We start from the raw sequence: 18785 nt of genomic DNA, 5'->3' as shown, positions 1-18785 counted from the left end.
GCCCAGCGCCTTATGTAGGGTGAGGCTCGCCCGCCACGCCTGCCGAGCCCCACGCTCCGTCCCCCAGCGCCACGGCCGGCCGGGCGCCACGGCGGCCAAACAGGATCTCCGGCGCTGCTTTATCAGGACGTGGCCTTTGGAAAATTCTTGAGCAGGCAGCAGCCCCATAATTACTCACCTCTGGGCAGGGGGCTGGCACACACCCTCTGGGGTCCCGCAAACATCTCCGGTGTTTACTCGAACTGCGGTTGCCAGGAGTCTCCCGGGGTCACTGCAAGGAGTCAGGCCGGCACCTTCAGCTGCACTGAGAGGGGCGTGTCTGGGGCGTGTTAGGGGAGATGCTGGGCTCCCCACTAGGGCGCCACTGGGGGGAGGGCTCCTGGGGGGGCTTCATTCTCACCTGGACCCTTGTCCCTGAAACGGCACCAGCCTGCCAGGCCCACCCCCACCTGGGAGGATTGACTGCCCGTGGAGGGACCTCCAGAGGTCAACCCCTGCCCTTGGGGGTCCCGGGTGGGGGATTATTGTGCAGCCGGCCTGGGGCTCAGATAAACACCTCCCTGGAGGTCCCAGGAGCTTGTGGGGCCACCTCAGCTCCCCAGTGTGGGGACCCTGTTTGACCAGCTCACCCCTGGAAGCCGCCTTCTTGGCTGGCCTCCCGGGACCCTGGTTGTGCAGCGCGCACATGCTCTGAGCTGCTGACCTCAGGTGCGGCAGGGGCCAGGTGGGCTCAGGGCTGCCCACTGGGCGCATCTCTGGGGGGAGTCCAAGGCCAGCCCTGGGTGCTTGGCCCCTTCAGGCAGAGGAGCAGAGGCTCTGCCCACACCCTCTGCGCGGGGGCTAAGGGTGTGGCTCCTGGGGCAGCATCTGGAGGAGCAGGAAGCGGGGAGGGGTGCTGGTGGGCACTTGTTCACGAGCAGTTCACACGCCAGCCCTGCAAGGGGTCAGGGCGAGGGTCAGCTGAGGGTCACGATCGGGCGAGGGGAGGGTTGGGGCACAGGTGTTCAGAATCCTCCAGCTTCTCCAGGGTACCTGGCTCTGAGTAGGGGCCGGCATGGAGGGGGCACCCCGCTTCCTGAGGGGGTTCTGCCCACAGGGACTTGGGGTGCTGAGGCCTGGCTCCTTCCACAGAAGATCTGTGTCTGGGGCCTCCCCACACCTCACAGACCACAGCCTGGCCGCCTGCTCCCAGCTCACAAGTACAGAAGCTGCTGTGTGCTCACCTAAAGAAATTTCAGTTTTGTGGAATAGTGTTTAAAGGCCGGGGGGTGGGCAGGCGGGATGTTCTCTATCGTCTCTCCCCGCTGCTCTCCGCACCCTGTCGGGCGTCCCAGGACTAGGGGTCCGTGGGCACAGGCGGGTGGGGGCCTGCCCTGGAACCTCCGTGGCTGTCCCTGCAGCCACCTTTGTTCTGGGGGTGACTGGGTGCCCTTGGCCGTTGGTCACGCTTTGCCGGGGGCCTCGGTGGGGGGCTGCCCCGGGGCTGCTCCAGGTGAAGGCTCAGGGCAGGCTGACAGATGAGGGCTGGGGTCCCTCAGGGGCAGGGGAGTGGGCCTGCTCTCAGGCCTCCGCCTAGCGGGGGCTCCAGGAGGGCGCATGCACCCAGATGAGGGGCTGCAGGGAAGCAGGGCTCTGACAGCCACCGGACCACCCACACCAGTCGGCCTGGGGCCTGGGTGCTGCCCAGGGTGGGCAGCGTGAGGCTCCAGAGGGGGGTGGGGGGACTGTGATGGAAAAGAGCCCCAAGCCCTTCTCTCTCCCGGCACATGTTCCCTCCCCCTGCCTGGACCCTCCTGGGGCCCCGAGCTCCTCCGTCGGGCCACGTGCCCACCTGCCCCTGAGCTCCTCCATTGGGCCACATGCCCGCCTGCTGCTCCGCCCCAGCAAGACCCTGCCTGGACCCTCCTGGGGCCCCGAGCTCCTCCGTCGGGCCATGTGCCCCCCTGCCCCCGAGCTCCTCCATCAGGCCATGTGCCTGCCTGCCGTTCCGCCCCAGCAGAACCCTGCCTGGACCCTCCTGGGCCTTAAGCTCCTCCGTCGGGCCAGGTGCCCACCTGCCCCCGAGCTCCTCCGTCGGGCCACATGCCCGCCTGCTGCTCCACCCCAGCAGGCGCCCAGCCACAGGGCCTTGGCACCAGCTGCCTGAGTTTCCCACACGCGGCCCCGGGTGCCCCTCCCCACCCAGTCCCCCCTCCATCCAGACCGCGCCCTGCACGCTGGGGGCAGCTGCGTCTCCCAGCAGGCCCCTTGCCCAGGGCCATCCGCATGTTCCGTGTGTCCCAGCGCCTGGAGGGGCCCACACGTGGTCTTGGGCCGGGAAGGGGGCGGGGCTTGTGGCAGGCAAGGGGTCCGCTTGTTGGGGTCCAGGGGGCAGGTGTCATCAGCCGGATGTCCGGTTGGATGTCGGCGGGCTGCAGTCGGCTGCGCCCGGGGCCGGGACACAGAGGCCTGTGTGTGTGCACGTGTGACTCGGTCTGAGTTTCCTGGAAAAGTCACACGTGTGGCCCAGGATCTGTACCACAGGTGGCCCAGGCCCTGAAGTGAGTGAACGGCTCTGGCCTTTCAGCACGGCTGGCGCCCAGGCCCTGCTCCGTCCCGGAGAGGGTGGTGTGGGGGTGCTTGGGAGGGGTTTCCCTCTCCACACGGGAAATCACAAAGCGGGACATTGTTGTCGCTGCTCTGGGGGCGCGGGAATGTGCTGCGCAAACAGTGTGGAGATAAGCCTGTGTGTGGCCATCTCGCCACTGTCCCGTCGGCCGGCCGGCGGCCTTGAGGACAGAGCCCCAGACAAGCGGGCGATTGTCCGCTGTGGAGCCCTGCCTCACAGCTGCCACCTCGGCCTCCTGGCTCAGTTGGGAGGGTGGGCACCGACCCCTAGGCTGCGGCTCCCTGGGGTTGGGGTTGAGGGCTCGGGTGAGGACTCTGCACTCACGGCCTGTGGATGCTTCTAGAGGCTCCTGTTGGGGCTGCGTGTCACTCTGGCAGCCCTGAGGCTCGAGGGTGGTGGCTTCAGCACAGCTGAATTTCAGTCCTGAGGGGTCGGCCTTGTGGCTCCTGTGCCCGGGCCTGTTTGTGAACTGGCCGGGTGGCAGAGGGGGCCGTGATGACCAGGAGCTGGGGAGCTGGGCGTTCACGCAGGGCCAGCAGTGACCTTGCACTGAGCTGGGGGCAAGGTTGCGACTGCCCTGGACCTGGGCTTCAAGGCCAGGGGTGAACAGCCACTGGCTGAGTCTTTCCCAGGAGAAAGGTGAGGTCACAAGTGGCCGTGGGACCAGGACCCTCCGCGGCCTGAGAGCGGACGCTGGGGAGACGTGCCGACCCGGAGACCCTGGGCCCAGAGTGGCCCGAGCAGAGGCTCCCCGAGGGACCTCTGCTGGGGCGGAGTCGCCTGCCCTCTCCTGCCCGCCCCACCCCGGCATCCTGTGTGTGGCCAGCTGGGGAGGTGCCCCCACTGTGGTTCTAGAGCCTACTGCTCCTTCCTGGGGACCCCCACCTGCAGCTAGCAGGGAGCGGCCGCATGAGGCTTGGGAGGGGCCCGGGCCCTCCCTGTCACGCTCGGCCGCCTCACCTGTGGCTGTCTGGCCTCCTGTCCACTCCGCGGCCAGCGTCCTTCTAGACCCCCACCCTCAGCTACTGGGGTCGGCCCTGCATCCGGCACCGGTGGGGCCAGTGAGCCAGGAGGGGCTGGGAGGGGCCCCCAGAGAGGGTGCTGCAAGGGGATGCGGTGGGCGTTCCCCCGGGGCCCAGGGCCTCCCTGCCGCCCCCACAATGCCTTTGGGCCCCAGTTCTTCCTGCAGATTCCTGGGCCCAGATTTGGGGAGGGGGCTGTCCCTGCAGAGCAGCCCCAGGGCTGTCTGTGGTCCCCAGCTCCCTCATGGCGCCGTCAGATGGACAGAACTTCGTGTCCATGGAGGGGGTTAGGGGTAGAACTGGCCTTGGCACAGGGTAGGGGGCCCTGGGGACGGGGATGCCACTGCCCCCACGGCTGCCGCAGGCCGGGTGGAGCTGTGTCCCTGAACAGGCTCACTACCCACCCCTGCCGGCTGGGCCTGGGCTCCTTAGTGTCCGTTTAGCGCCTGGCCTGGCTGGGGCCTCACCAGGGACCAGAGAGGCTTAGGGGCACATGAGCTGAGGTGGGCTGGGAAAGTGGGCCTGGGGCTGGGTGCCCACCCGCTGCCCAGGCAGCCCCGCAGGAGGGGCCCTGGCCGCCTGGCCCTCCTGCTGGGGAGGAGGGAGCTGGGTCCCAGAGGCTGGCTCCCAGGAGGCGGTGCTCACCCGTCTCTCCGTGACCCCTGTGCTCTGCATGGCCTGCCACCCACTCTGGTTGGGGGACCTCCGATCCCTCTAGGGGGCCAGCACTGCCCCATCAGCACCCCCTCCCTGCCTCTGGGGACCTGGGGCACCCCCAGTTTCCTGGCTCCAACCCCCACTCCCGCCCCCCGTTTGAGGGTCCCAAAGGCTCCACTCGAAGATGGTGGGGGACACTGATGTCTGCAGCTTCTGGTCCAGATCAGAGGCCCCCCTCCACAGCTGATCATGCCCCCCAAACCTTCCATCCCGCCCTGCTCCCGCCCCGCCCCTCCCCCTCCCCTCCCCCAACACCCTCCCATTCCGCCCCCCAACGCAGGCTTCGCTGTGCTGAGAGCTGGCGGATGTTGGTGAGAAGCAAACAGATAAGGCTGGCGGGAGGGATCCGCGGGGGGCCCGCGTCGGGGTTGGGGTGTTATCGGGCTGCTGGGGCCTCCAGACCCGGCACCGAGTGCGCAGTGCTGAATGTTTGCTCTGCTGGTGGCTGTGAGGGGGCTTCGGGGAGGCGGGGAGGGGGGGGGTCTGTCGGCTGCTGCGGGTGTGACCCTGGGTGCAGGGGAGGGGGGAGGATGGGGCAGGGGCTGGTGGTGGGGGGAGTGCATTCTTAGCAGAGGGTCTAGGTCGGGCTGCTGGACACAGCCGGCCTGGCGGCTCCGAGCCCAGGCTGCCGGGGTCTGGGTCAGGTCCCGGGCTGGCTCTGGGGAGGGCCCCACCTGTGCCTGGTGGAGGGGGGAGGGCAGTTCCGGCATCTGAGCCCACTAGAGGGCCCCATGGTCACGACCTCTGTGTGAATTTTGGGGAGACACAAATATGCTGCCCGAAATAAGTGGTCCTGAGTTCTGGGGGCCATCAGGTTGGAGGACCCTGCTGCTGCTGCTGCTGCTAAGTCGCCTCAGTCGTGTCTGACTCTATGCGACCCCATAGACAGCAGCCCACCAGGCTCTGCCGTCCCTGGGATTCTCCAGGCAAGAACACTGGAGTGGGTTGCCATTTCCTTCTCCAGGAGGACCCTGCGGGACCCCCAGAAGCACACATCAAGTGGTCTCTGAGGGCAGACACAGTGGGGAGAGCCCTGAGTAGCCCAGGAAGGCTTCCTGGAGAAGGTGGGCTAGAGGAGGGCCAGCCAGACCTTCAAGGCCAAGAGTCGGGCTTGGAGTGGGGAGAGGCCTTGGCCAGGCAGGAAGTGCCGCCTGTGTGGCCGAGGGGACAGTGCTGAGGGGCGGGGTCCAGCCAGAGGAGAAGGGGGTGAGATAAGAACGAAGGTGGGGCCGTGACCCGGGACCAGCAGGAGGCAGGGAGGGTGCGCAGACTGAGTGGGAAGTGTCCCAGGGCCGGGCTCCCGGGCTTACAGGGGCTGGTCTGCCGGGCTGGTCTGCCAGGCTGGTCACGGAGACTCGGCGCGTGCCACACAGGACCAGGTGGGCTTCTGGGGCCACTTAGGCCAGGTCCTGACCCCGGGGAGCCTTGGGGCCAGGCTTGCTGTCCAGGGGCCATGGGTCCCTCTGGCTGCCTGGGGGGGTGTCAGGCGGGTCCCTGCAGGCCCAGGATAGCGAGTGGCTGCTGGACTTGGGGCACAAAGGCAGCTGCTCGGGGCTCCAGAGCTTATGGGACTGGAGGGCCTGGCGTGGGCTGCAGGACAGGGGCCTGGGGGCTGGGTGAGGCACGTGGGCAGGGCTCGGGCTGCAGGGGTCCTGGCGGGTGGCGCCAGGCACTCCAGATCCAGCCCAATGCAGAGGCACAACTCCCGGCCCCCTGCTGCTGCCTGCTGGGGGCTGTGCGCTGGGGACTGTGACCCGTGATCTTAGCGCTCAGGGGCAGTTCCGAGCGAGGGGGCAGGGCGCAAGGCTCAGGACGGGTCTTTCTTCTTCCTTCCCTTCCTGCTTCTCCGGCTGTTGCTGCTGCTGCTAAGTCGCCTCAGTCCGGTCTGACTCTGCAACCCCATGGACTGTAGCCTGCCAGGCCCCTCTGTCCACAGGATTCTCAGGCAAGAACACTGGAGTGGGTTGCCATGCCCTCCTCCAGGGGATCTTCCCGACCCAGGGACCAACGTCCCTTACGTTTTCTGCATCAGCAGGCAGGTCTTTACCATTAGTGCCACCTGGGAAGCCCCTGCTTCTCCTTCCAGAGGTTAAAAGCATAGCTGGGGGTGGGTCTTGTTTTTCATAGCTCTGCGGGTATGGAACACACACACACACAACATGCATAAACAGGCAGGCCTGGGAGACACTGCAGGTCAGTTCCAGACACCGCAACGCCCAGATGGCATCATGACGGTCACGTCACGCTTTGTTTCCGGCTCGTAGAAAAGTTATGTTTATGCTCTCCTGTAGCCTAGTAAGTGTGCAGTAGCACGATTTCTAAAACACACACTCTGGGACTTCCCCGGTGGTCCAGTGGTCAAGAGTCCACCTTGCAATGCAGGGGACGTGGGTTCAATCCCTGGTTGGGAAACTAAGCTTCCCACATGCTGTGGAGCAGCTAAGTCTGTGCTCCACGACCAGACAGCCCGGATTCCACGACGAAGACCTGCACAGCCAAAAGACAAACCAACCCGCCCACAGCGTGCATACAGCCTAGTTTAAAAATGCTTTATTGCTGGGAGAGCGGATACGTGTATACACGGCGGGGCTGCTTTGCTGTGCGCCCGAAACTGTTGTTAACCAGCCATCCTCCGGCATACAATAAAACGTTTAAAGAAAGAATGCTTTCTTGCTGAAAAATGCTAACCATCATGGGAGCTCTTAGCAAAGATCACGGACACCACAGGTCACAACAGACAGAAGGAAGAAGAAGCTGGACGCGCCGTGAGAAGTGCCAGGGTGTGACACGAGACAGGAGGTGAGCAGGGCTGCGGGAAAAGGGTGCCCATGGGCTCTCTTGGGGCAGGGCTGCCTCCAACCTTCAGTGTGTGGGAAAAAAGGCCGGATATTTGCCAAGCACCATAGAAGGAGCCTGCCCATCCTTGCAGAGCCCCGTTTGATCAGCTTCAACCCAAGCACACACCCGTGAAAACGCCACCACCTTCCAGGACAGCAGTGGCCTCCTTTGTCCCCAGAAGTGTCCTGTGCCCCTTTGGGAACGACTTGTCCCAGGCCTGCAGCAGCTGTGGCCCGGCTCTCGGTCACCTCACGTGCATTTTCTAGACTTTTACGTAAATGGTACCACGCACTATGTGCTTTTTTGGTCTGGCTTCTTTCACTGAGCTTTTTGAGTGAAATGTTTTGAGATTCCTCCACATTGCAGTTCGATCCAGTCATTGGCCCCCTCTTGTCGCCGAGCAGTCGTCCTGGTTTGGGTGAGCCTGTCTGCTCCTCCATCCCCCACTGGGGGCCACTGGGAGGCTTCTGGTTTGTGGTCATTACAAACGGAGCTGCTGGAACAGGTGTGTCTGGTCTCAGGCGGCACGTGCTCCTGTTTCTCTCGGGTAGACACCGGGACATGGCTGGATTGTACAGTTGGCGTCCGTGTTCCTGTCTCTCTCAGGTAGACACCGGGACATGGCTGGATTGTACAGTTGGCGTCCGTGTTCCTGTCTCTCTCAGGTAGACACTGGGGCATGGCTGGATTGTACAGTTGGCGTCTGTTGGAATTTTCAAGCCAAACTGCTCTCCAGGGTGGCCCCACCACTGCAACCCCGCCCACCACAGATGAGATTTCTGGTTCCTCCACGTTTTTGCCAGCCCTTGGCACGGTCAGTCTCTCAAGTTTTAGCCATTCTTACAAGTAGTGGGGTCTCACACACACATGCTTACCTGCCATCTGTGTGTCTTCTTTGGTCAAGTGTCCTTCAAATCTTTGCATGTTAAAAATAATTGGATTATTTGCTTGTTATTCAATTTTGAGAGATTAAAAAAAAAATCTGTTCTGGATACAAATTCTTTACCAGGTACAGGCTTTGCAAAGGTTTTTCTCCCAGTCTGTGGCTTGTCTTGAAATCTATATTCTGACTTACTGCTGGCTGCGCTGCGTCTTCTCTGCCTGCAGTGAGCAGGGCGGCTCTCCAGCTGCGGGGCACAGGTTTCCCCCGGGGCGGCCTCTCGTCTGGGGGCACGGTTTCTGGGGCTTGCGGACTTCTGCAGTTGTGGCACTCGGGTGCAGTGCCCGTGGCACGCAGGGTCTTCGGGGCCCAGGGACTGAACCCGTGTCCCTGCCTTAGCAGGTGGTTTGTGTTTTTAATCCTGAATAGTATCTTGCAGAGAGTTGACTTTTTTCCAATTAATTTTTTATTGAAGGATAATTGCTTTACAGAATGCTCTTGTTTTCTGTCAAACCTCAGCATGAATCAGCCACAGGCATACACACGTCCCCTCCCTCTTGAACCTCCCTCCCCTCTCCCACCCCACCCCACCCCTCAGGTTGATACAGAGCCCCTGTTTGAGTTTCCTGAGCCAGACAGCACATTCCTCTTGGCTATTTTACACGTGGTGACGTGAGCTTCTCTCCATGTGCGCTACTCTCTCCATACACCTCACCCTCTCCTCCCGTCTCCCTGAGTCCATAAGTCTGTCTTCCATGTCTGTTAAAAAGCTGAAGTTCTTAATCTTGACAAAAGCTAGTTCACCAAGTTTTCTCTATGGATTGTGCTTCCGGGGGTGCATCCAGGAATTCAGACTTTCTCCTCACGACGTGACCCCCCTTCATCCCTAACGGTGTCCTTTGCTCCGAAGTCCACTTTGCTGGTGTTCCATCGCCGCTGCGTTCTCTGCTGCGTGTTTTCCTGTCCTGCTTTGAGTGGGCTCACTTGCGTGGAGCTCACTTTCCTCAGGGCTCGCTCGTTCACGCAGCCTGGCCCGGGCCAGGCTGTCCGCTGGCTGTGGGGTTTCCGAGGCTGCGCTGAGCACAGTCACTGACCCCGGCCAGCTGAACCTGCCGCCTCGGGAGCTGCTTTCTCTTCCTCCGTCTCTTCTGCCTCGTGTTGATCCACTGAGCAGTTTTTCACGATTCAGTTCACCTCCTTTGCTGCTGCTCTGCTGTAACCCTTCATCTTGTTTTTTTTTTTTTTTTCGCTTTCAGGGCCAGATCCACCTTCAGAGACTCGCGTGTGAGAGGAGACCGCGCAGTGCTGACCTCCCATCCCCCCCGCCCCAACCTCTGTGTGCGCTTCACTTTCACACCTTACAGACCCTCACTAGCTACAGGGTTATTATTGCTGCTGCTGCTGCTGCTAAGTTGCTTCAGTCATGTCCAACTCTGTGTGACCCCACAGACAGCAGCCCCCGAGGCTCCCCCACCCCTGGGATTCTCCCGGCAAGAACACTGGAGTGGGGTGCCACTGCCTTCTCCATTATTGTCGTTTAGTTCTCTTTTAAAGAGATTTAAATAAAATGAGCAAAAAATCCTAAATAGCCTGTATTTATCCGTGTGACAGCCATCCCAGCCGCTTCCATCTCTGTGTGACCCATGCTACCACCGGGGATCATTTCCTTCTGCCCAGAGGACCGGCGTGAACCTCTCCCGCGACGGTGGGTCTGAGGACACCCTCACTTTGCCTCTGAGTTTGGACGGTGCTTTGCAGGATGACCACTGTCTTTGTTCTGCTGGTTCTTCATCTTCTGTGTGCTCCCCCGCTCCCTCACCCTGGCTTTTTATTTTGGCCGCATCATGTGGCGTGTGGGACGTTAGTTCCCTGAGCAGGGATCAAACCCATGCCTCTGCATTGGAAGTGTGAAGTCTTAGCCACTGGACTGCCAGGGAAGTCTTTTGCTTTAAAAAAAGATTTATGTGGCGGTACCAGGGCTTGGTTATGGCACGTGAGATCCCCTTTTAATGAATTAACCAGCCATGCTGGGGCTTCACTGCTGGGCGAGGGCCTCTGCACCCGAGTGGGGGCCGCCCTCAAGTCCCGCGTGTGGGCTTTTCACGTCGGCGGCTTCTCTGTCTTCTCCTGTGGCTCTGCGCACTCGGGCTCGGGAGCTGTGGCTCACGGGCTCAGTCGCCCTGCAGCACGTGGGACCCTCCCAGACCAGGAACCAAGCCCGCTTCCCGCGCGATGGCAGGCAGGTCTTCGGGGAAGCCCCCGGCAGGGTCTCGGGTCTTTGCTGTGGCGGGTGGCGACTTTGGTGCGGCGTGTGGGACCCCACCCCCCGAGCAGGGACGAGCCCAGCCCCCGGCATCGGGAGCGCAGAGGCCTAGCCACGGGACTACCAGGGGAGTCCTTCCTTTTAGAACCTCTTTTCATCACTGGTTTTAGCAATGTGATGACTTGTCTCATGTAGTTTTCCTCATGTTTCTTGAACGTGGGGCTATTGAGTGTCTCGTATCTGGGCTTCTGTTTTCACTATTCTGAACAAATTTTGGCCATTATTTCTCCCGTCTGTTTCCTGTCCCTCTCTCCTCTGTAGAAACAGTTGCACATAAATTAAACTGATTAACGTTTCCCCGCTGCTCACGCATGAGCTGTTTATTTTTTGGACTCTTCTGTCTTTCTGCGTTTTGTTTTGGATAGTTTTTCTCGCTGTTCTTCAGGTTCACGCGTCTTTTCTTCTGTAGGGGCTAATGGGTGTTAATCCCTCCGGCACGCTCTTCATCTCGTACGTGGCCATGGTTTTCATCCCTAGAACCGTAATTTGGATTATATATATATATCTTCCTTGTCTCTACTTAACATGGGCAATCTATTTTCTATGCTTTATGAATTGAACAGAGGGAGTATAATTTTTTACTCTAATTGGAGGCGACTATAGTTATAATACGGAGAAGGCAATGGCACCCCACTCCAGTACTCTCACCTGGAAAATCCCATGGGCGGAGGAGCCTGGTGGGCTGCAGTCCGTGGGGTCGCTAAGAGTCGGACACGACTGAGAGACTTCACTTTTCACTTTCATGCATTGGAGAAGGAAATGGCAACCCAGTCCAATGTTCTTGCCTGGAGAATCCCAGGGATGGGGGAGCCTGGTAGGCTGCCATCTATGGGGTCGCACAGAGTCAGACACAACTGAAGCGACTTAGCAGCAGCATAGTTATAATAACCATTTTAACATCCTTGTCTGCTCATTCTAACATCAACGTCAGATTTGGGCTGGTTTCAAATGACTGATTCTTCTCCTGATTGTAGGTTGAACGGTCCCTTTTCTCTGCCCTCCTGGGATACATCTTGATTGGATGCCAGACGCTGTGACTTTTGCCCTGTGGGGCAGGTGCTTTCGGCCTCCTCTGCATCCTGGGCTCTGTGCGGGACATGGTCGAGGCTCCTGGGTGCCGTCTGGTCCGGCAGGTCTTGCTCTGGTGGGCTGCTGATGGGGCTGGCGCATTGCTCTGTGGGCAGGGCCAGGGCTGTCTGCCCACTGCGCTGTGATCCTGGGGCTTGCCAGCATGGCCTGGGGGGCCTGCCCCTTGCCCATGGGGGCCCGCTCCCTGCCCGTGGGGGCCCTGGCTGCTGCTCCCCCGTCCTTGCAGGTGGCTCCTCCCAGCCTGGGCACACCCCTCACTTGTGTGCCCTGCCCCATGGGGCTTGGGGTTCTGCCCGCCCAGGGTTTGCTCTGTGCAGCCCTGTCTTCTCCAGCATCCCATGAACCCCACCCACTTTGTCCCCAGGAGTCTCAGCCCCTCCCCACACCTCGTCCTGGCAGCAGTTTCAGGGCAGTGACCAGGAAATTGTAGCTGGCACCCACCTCGTGCGTGCCCATCTCCTCTGCGTTCCCTGTTCTTCACTGCCTGATGCCCAGTGTCTTGACCACAGTCAACCTCACGTGTTTTTTCCCATCCTTTGGTTGTTAAACCTTGTCATGTGGTTCACAGGTGCTGACAGAAGGTGGGGAATGCAGAGAAGGGCGGGAAGGAAGGCGCCACCCCAGGAGCCCTGCCCACAGCTACGCTGCCAGCATGGGCCCTTCGGGTGCCTCCCCCTCCTGGCTGTTTTCCAAGTGAGGCGTCAGGCAGCACCACGGGGACTTCCGTTTTACTTTTCCAAGGCGGCCTGAGTGCCTGGCGTTTATCACCTCCCGGTTCTAGAGGCTGACGTCTGAGGGCCAGGCCTCAGCAGAGCCGACTCCCTGAGGCTGGGAGGAGCGTCCGGTCCATGACCTGCCCCTCCCCACAGTGCTTCCTGGCCACCCTTGGGGTTCCGTGGCCTGTGGACACATTATCCCATCTCTGCATCTTCAGGTGGCGTTCTTGCTCTGTGTGTCTGAGCCACATGCCCCCTCTTTTTATGAGGACACCGCCACATGGGTGAGGGCCCGCCTGTTTCAGTGACCTCACCAGAAGCAGTTTGGTCTGTAAGACCCCTGCTTGCACGTCAGGCCCCCTTCTGAGGCTGGGGTCAGCACCTCCACCTGTGAGTGTGTGCATCTTCAAAGGGGGCTGCCTGCCCTTTGGAGACTCCGCTTTGGGGGCTACTCTGTGTGCTTTGCTCATCTTTTGGGGAGCCGGGGGCAGACCCATTCCTCCCGAAGCTCTGCCTGCACCCTCCAACCCGCAGATGTCCTGAGCCACTGTCCCAAAGGAGAAGCCCATCTCAGGGGTCCTGCCTGCCATTGCTGGGGGCCTCCAGAGGCTGTGGTTCCCCTCTGAGCTGGAGCACTGTCCCCGCTCCCGCTGGGGGACCACCCCTGGGTAGAAGTCTCCCCCCACCTCCTTCTGGGCATCACTGAGATGAATGTAGCACCCGCAGGCCTGGGCCTGGCTGGCCTGAGCCGGCCCCCAGCCCTCTGGGCACAGCCTCCCCGAGCACTCACAACTTGGAGAACCAGGGTGGGCTTCCAGCAACAGTGGCAAACGTGGCCGTGGCCGCTACCGCAGCCCGCGCGCACAGCCCCACGCCAGGCCCTGCCCCTCGCATGTCTGTGGTCGGTGGGGCTGCCTGGAGCCCAGCGCCGCCCACCGGGCCCCATCCCTGTGCGGCTGCCCCTGGGGTGACGCTGACCCACAGGTGACGGGCAGGGCAGGTCCCCCAGCTGCTCCTTGAGCTTTCTGTTGACTTTCCTGCTCACCTGGCTCAGTAATCTGCTGGTGCAAAGGCCACATCCGCTTCCTTGAGGCCCGCTCCCACCACACTGCGTCACCCAGACCTGGCTCCGGTTCCAGCCCTGGCCTCCTGGGGGGTCACCCCTCCTGGGGGGTCACCACTGAAGGCTGCGCTCCCCGCCATGGGAAGGCAGGGCATCAGGGGCTCTCTGTACACTATGCTGAGGACACGTGGCCACGCCTGGGAGGACGGCTCCTCTCTGGGGGAAGCGGGGACAGATTCTAGTGCAGCTTCACTGCCCGGGGGGAGGGGGTGGTGTTGTGGCCGACTCCAGGCAGGGTCCCACCTCTTCCCACCCCCAGAGCTGGGGCGGTCACTCTGGGCACTTCTGAACCCTCACACATGCCCTGCCCTAAGGACCAGCCGGCAGTGTGGGCCCTGCCGCCTTCATCCTGCCCCCTGGCTCCCCTGGGGGTGTAGGCCAGGTGGGCTCCTGGTGGCCTGTTTGCAAAGGGCCTTCTAGGGTGGGGACTGAGGCCTCAGAGCCCTGACCATCCCCGGAGGCTGTAGGCAGAACACCAGGACCACCGGGTCGGGGCACTTCTCTGGAGGACGGAGGCCATCGGGTTGTCCATTTCCCCCCCACCGGCAGTCTGCCACCTGGCTCCCTGCGCAGGCGCAGAGGTGGGCGGCCCTCTGTGGGGCAGGGCCAGGCACGGAGGGCCCAGGGCCAGACCAGCAGGGCGGGCTGGCCAGCTGGGGAAGTGTCCCCAGCAGGTGTGATGCTTAGAGCGACTGATGATTCCCAGCCATCACAGCGCGGAGGCCAGTGACCTGCCCAAGGTCAGGCAGAGGTCCCTCCGGTCCAGCCTGTGAGCCCCGCAAGCTGGATGCGACTCCGCAGCACGCGCTGCTCACCTGTCACAGGGCCGCGATGCGGAGACAAGTGGGGTCAGGGGACGGCGAGACGCCTTCGGACTGATCCCCGCACCCGGTTGCAGGGGCCCTGAGGCCGGCGCAGACCCGGCGGATCTTCGGGTGGGCGAGGTCCACTCAAGCCACGCCCACGCGGGGGGCGTTCCTAGGGGGCGTGACCCGCTCACTGAACCACGCCCCCCGATCAGGCCCTCCTACGCCCCCGGTGCAGGAGTGCACATGCGCAGACTTCCCTCTGGGCGGCTGTGCGGGCGACGCGCGCCACCTGCTGGCCAACGTCCGCATCCCGGTGCCTCCCGCGCCTGCGACCTTCCTTGGTCCGGTTGTGCTGACTAAGGCGCGCGCTTGCCTGGGATGCTGGGACGGGCTGGGGCGGGGGGCGGTGAGCTCCCTGCATGTCTGGCTGCGGGAGCGCCCAGAGGAAGCACTGCAGTGGGCAACGACGAGGTGGCTCTGGGGGGCCCTGGGGCCTCTGGCTCCTGGGACCTCGGGGCCTGGCAGGGCCTGTGCGGGGCTCCGGGGTGGGAGGTGGGGCTCCGGGGTGGGAGGTGGCGCTCCGCTGGACTTGATCCGAGGGACCTGGTGGTCGCCAGTTCACAGCTGTGCCAGGCCCCCGCCCAGTCCCGGCCCATCCCTGTGAACGTGCAGAAGGGGCAGCTGCTGGCAAGACCCCAGACCCCAGATACAGGAGGCCTGTTCCACCCGCCTTGGCTGCTCATGGTCCTCCATGGTGATGTGCAGTTTCAGAGAGCTGATCCCCATTTGCCGCCAGGTCCCTGCAGCCCCCAGGGGGACAGTACCCCTTGCCCCTGCACCCCAGCCTAAGGTTCTGCCTGAGTCTGGGGGGACCACCCCCAGGACCCCGCCCCTCCCAAGGCCACCCTCTGGCAGGAGGGTGCAGGTGGGGGCAGGAGGCGGCAGCCCACACAGGGCCCGAAGTGCCGCAGTGTGCAATGGAACCACCCTCCACCACAGAAAAACTGCAAGCTTTTACTGAGTGCCAGCTGTATGCACGGAGAAGGCAATGGCACCCCACGCCAGTACTCTTGCCTGGAAAAGCCCATGGATGCAGGAGCCTGGTGGGCTACAGTCCATGGGGTTGCTAACAGTCAGACAGGACTGAGCGAGTTCACTTTCACTTTCACTCTTCACTTTCATGAGTTGGAGTAGGAAATGGCAACCCACTCCAGTGTTCTTGCCTTGAGAATCCCAGGGACAGGGGAGCCTGGTGGGCTGCCATCTATGGGGTCACACAGAGTCAGACACGACTGAAGCGACTTAGCAGCAGCAGCTGTATGCAGAGTGCGTTGAGGGTGGGGGGCCTGGGAAGCAAAGAGTGGGCTGGCTCAGAGGGCCTGGGAGGACCTGGGGAGGACCTGGAACCCCGGGAGGGCTCGGTTCCAGACCCTCTTCCCACACATTCACTAGCATCAGGGGCGCTAGGACGGAGCTCTCCATGGCTGAGAGAACTCTCCAGGTTCGCCATGGCTGTGCCAAGCACCCCCTCCCCGCCCTGCCCCTCCCTTACCCTAGCTGTTTGGGGTCCTGCAGGCTGCCTGGGGGAGCAACTTGCAGGGGCTTGTGGGGGGGCTGCTGGGTAGGTGTGGACATTCCTCCCTCCCCCACCCCCCCAGCCCATAGATGAGCCTGGAGGAAGTGATTTCCCAGTGATCTTACCTGTGGCTGGAGAGGTGGGCCCCAGCGTCTGCATCTCAGCGCCCCACCCTCCAGGGCAGAGCCAGGTGGGTGGCCTGGGCACCGGCTCATCAGCTGTAAGGGGTGCCTGGTGGCCCCACCTGGCAGCTCTGGGCCTGAGGGCAGTGGGTCCCCCTGGTGGTCCCCTGGGCCCTGACCAGAGGGAGTGGTCAGCGGCTGTGCCCGTGAGTCCCTGACCTGGGAAAGGGTGCAAGGATGAGGAGGCCCCCAGATTCTCCTGGAGGCTCTGCCGCACAGGGTGGGTGCCCTCGCTGCTTCCCAGGGCAGTGTGCCTGGCTGCTGGGTGGCTGACAGTGGTCTTGGGCTCCTGATCCTGAGTACCACCCCCGCAAGTCCCCTTGGTTCTGATGTTCTAGTCCTCAGACCCAGCCCTGTGCCCAAGCTGTACCCCGACCCCACCCCTGCCCTAACCTGCCTCTTAGAAGCCCCCTGGGCCTCTGAGCTGACCCTGTCCCCCCTTCTTTAGCAAGTTTAACACACGAGGCTCAGGGGAAGCAAGCGGGTCCCTGTCGAGGCTATACCCCGAGTGTGTGGCCCTGTGCCTGGTTGGGGCGCACAGGGCAGAGGGCAGCAGCCTGGGCCGCCGGGGGCGCCTGTCCTCCACTCGCCCTGACCCCGCCCCTGACTCTGAGTTGGACCAGGTAGCAGCTGCCCATGTCCTGCTCTCTGGGGAGCTCCCTCCTGGCCTGCACCCTTGACGGGCCCCCAGAAGCCGCTGGAGGAGGAAGGGCGGGGGTGCTGGAACGGTGCCCCAACAGGACCTGGCCATAAACTGGGGCGGGGCGGGGCTGCGGTCTGGACCGCTGACCCTCCCTGCTGGACTTTCCCCCCAGCCTGGCCCCCAGCTGTCAGCCCTTCCCGGGAATGGCCACCTTTGTTTGTTCCTTGAGAGCTCAGGTGTCATTGACTGCCTGCCCAGGTCCCGGCGGGCTCCTCTGCCGGCCTGGAGAGGGGCCGGTGGGGGCTGGGCTCTCCAGGGGGCCCGGGGCTGCAGTGAAGTCCACCCACCCAACAGTGGGGCGCAGGCCTGGAGAGGGACCCATCGACCAAAGGCCAGGCCTGCGTGCATCCAGCCATCGCCCAGCCTGAGCTGGGAGCGCGGCCGGGGGTCGAGGAAGGTGGTGGTCGTTTGAGGCAGAAACAATCTCTCCTGGCTAGTTTTGAAAGCAGGGAGGTCATGGGGGAGGTCCTTGCTGGCTGCCTTGCGCAGTCGCACCCAGGCGTCAGCCTTCAGCGGGCGGTTGTAACAGAGCCCTCGGGAGGGTGCCCTGTCCCACTCCAGCACGGCCCCTGAGACACCCTGGGGGAGGCCGGAGCGCTGAGCTAGTTTCATAACAAGACTGAGAAGTCGTTCGCCTTTTTCACTGGGCTCCTGTGGGCACGGATGGTGCAGAAGCCCTGGGGGGTGAAGCTGTTGGCTCCTCAGCGAGGATCCCCGCGTGGCCATGGCAGGACCCCCTCACACACACCCCCGGGAGGAAGTGCCCGAGCGAGCCCAGGGCCTTGGGGAGAGCTGGCAAATGCTCCTGACGCAGCGGACTCCAGTCTGGGCCTTCGGTGAGAGCCCTCGGGTGCCAGCCTCCTGCAGCACTTGCTCGGGCGACGGGCGAACCCCGACCCACACTGGGCCGGTCGTGCTGTTCACACCTGGGGTCTTGGCAGGCGTTTGCTCCCAAACAAGAGAAACAGCAGTCTTTGTTGCCATGGTAAATTCGAGCTCTCTACTGGAAATTAGAGTTTTGGAGCCTGCCAGCATCAGCGAGGCAGCTCCCCGACCTACAGGCCCTTTTCCGAGCGTGCGATGCTGCTGTGAGTCCCATGTGGACGTGGAAAGGGAGGCTCTGAATCTGCATTTTCCAACAACCAACGCGTGACATTACAGAGTCACGGGGGCCAGAGACCCGTCCTTGGAGCGGGAGGGACCATGAGTCCCCGGGGCCCCAGTGAGCCGCGCCCGGGGTGGGCTCCCCGTCCAGACGGCTGCCGCCCGGAGAGACACCCCGAGCTGGGGTTCAGTGTCGATCGGGGGAGAACCTCCTCGAGGACCCGAAAAGGCCGCTCACCTGCTCCTGGTTTCTAGCTCCAAGTCTGGGCGAGGCCGGGTTTTCTCTGGATGCTTCGACCAGGATGGTGTCCCCAACAGAACGAAGGTGGGCATGGGGATGAGGTCCAGCTGCTGCTGGGAAGCCCGACGTCAGGGAGATTCGTAAAGACACGTATTCACGCCGCTCTTCTTACTGCATTTTTGTTTTGGAAAGCAGGGTTTTTTTTTGGTAAAGAGCTTATTTATGTCAGCATGTAGTATATTTAATTTTTAACTGAAATAACAAACATTTAAAAATTTTCTCATTTTTATTGCCTAATATGGTGAATACTGAGAGATATCACCCTCATAAGCTGAGCTCTTTGTGGAGGGGTCTTCAGCTGGGGCAGTCTGTCCGGTTGTCAGGGAGGAGGGAGACCTCGTCCTCGTCCTCCTCGGGGACTCTGACCCTGAGGGAGCGGGCGGCCCCATGTGGAAGTGCTACTGCTCAGGAGCCCCGCTCAACAGACCCACCCTTCTCTTCCCCCTCCCCGAGGGTCTCAGATAGGGGCTGCTTCCCTGACCTGCTTTTATTTACTTATTACTTCAAATAAATTTTCTCTGAAAAAATTTCTTTTGTTTTGGTAAAGTACACTTAACACAGAACTTCTGGGGGCACAGCCCGGGGCACCAGGACATTCCCCTGACTGTGCCTCCCCACATCGTCCCCAGAACCTGATCATCTTCCCAAACGGACCCTCCATCCCCACTGGACACTCACTCCCCTCCCCCGACGGCCCCAGCCCCCGGCCCCCCATCCGCTTCCCGTGTCTGCGGGTGCGAGCCCTCCAGGGACCTCCTGTGGTGGAATTAGACAGCATCCGTCCTTCTGTGCCT

Source organism: Bos javanicus, chromosome 29 (genome assembly GCF_032452875.1).
Source record: "Bos javanicus breed banteng chromosome 29, ARS-OSU_banteng_1.0, whole genome shotgun sequence".
Taxonomy (NCBI): domain Eukaryota; kingdom Metazoa; phylum Chordata; class Mammalia; order Artiodactyla; family Bovidae; genus Bos; species Bos javanicus.
Note: the sequence above shows the minus strand (reverse complement) of the source record.